Below are 1309 nucleotides of genomic sequence, written 5' to 3' on the forward strand. Positions count from 1 at the left end.
CACTAGGGGAGCCATCACTTAGAATCAGCTTGGGAAGTGTTGGCACTCTCCCCAAAGCCAGAGCAGAAAAACCTTTGGGTGCCAAAGCCTTCCCCAGGGTCTGAGAATCATCTGACACTTGCTTCCCAGGCTATGCCTCATCCCACGCCACTGCCCCATGGTGCAGGAGCCAGAACCAATGGGAAAGCCTCTTTCTCCTGCCTTGTCCCTTCTGTGGTCTCTATTTGAGAAAGCTCAGCAAGGTGCTCAGTACAAATTAGAAATGCTCAGGCAGATACCTAGGAATAAATCTAACCAAAGAGGCAAAGGATCTGTACTCAGAAAACTATAAAATACTCATGAAAGAAATTGAGGAAGACACAAAGAAATGGAAAAACATTCCATGCTTATGGATTGGAAGAACAAAAATTGTGAAGATGTCCATGCTACCTAGAGCAATCTACACATTCAATGCAATCCCCATCAAAATACCATCCACTTTTTTCAAAGAAATGGAACAAATAATCCTAAAATTTGTATGGAACCAGAAAAGACCCCGCATAGCCAGAGGAATGTTGAAAAAGAAAAGCAAAGCCGGCGGCATCACAATTCCGGACTTCCAGCTCTATTACAAAGCTGTCATCATCAAGACAGCATGGTACTGGCACAAAAACAGACACATAGATCAATGGAACAGAATAGAGAGCCCAGAAATGGACCCTCAACTCTATGGTCAACTCATCTTTGACAAAGCAGGAAAGAATGTCCAATGGAACAAAGACAGTCTCTTCAACAAATGGTGTTGGGAAAATTGGATAGCCACATGCAGAAGAATGAAACTGGACCATTTCCTTACACCACACACAAAAATAACTCCAAATGGTTGAAAGACCTCAATGTGAGACAGGAGTTCATCAAAATCCTAAAGGAGAACACAGGCAGCAACCTCTTTGACCTCAGCTGAAGCAACTTCTTCCTAGAAACATCGCCAAAGGCAAGGGAAGCAAGGGCAAAAATGAACTATTGGGACTTCATCAAGATAAAAAGCTTTTGCAAAGCAAAGGAAACAGTCAACAAAACCAAAAGACAACCGACAGAATGGGAGAAGATATTTGCAAATGACCTATCAGATAAAGGGCGAGTATCCAAAATCTATAAAGAACTCATCAAACTCAACACCCAAAGAACAAAGAATCCAATCAAGAAATGGGCAGAAGACATGAACAGACATTTTTCCAAAAAAGACATCCAAATGGCCAACAGACACATGAAAAAGTGCTCAACATCGCTCGGCATCAGGGAAATCAAAATCAAAACCTCAATGAGATAC

The sequence above is a fragment of the Neomonachus schauinslandi genome, chromosome 14, assembly GCF_002201575.2.
Source record: "Neomonachus schauinslandi chromosome 14, ASM220157v2, whole genome shotgun sequence".
In the NCBI taxonomy this organism is placed as follows: domain Eukaryota; kingdom Metazoa; phylum Chordata; class Mammalia; order Carnivora; family Phocidae; genus Neomonachus; species Neomonachus schauinslandi.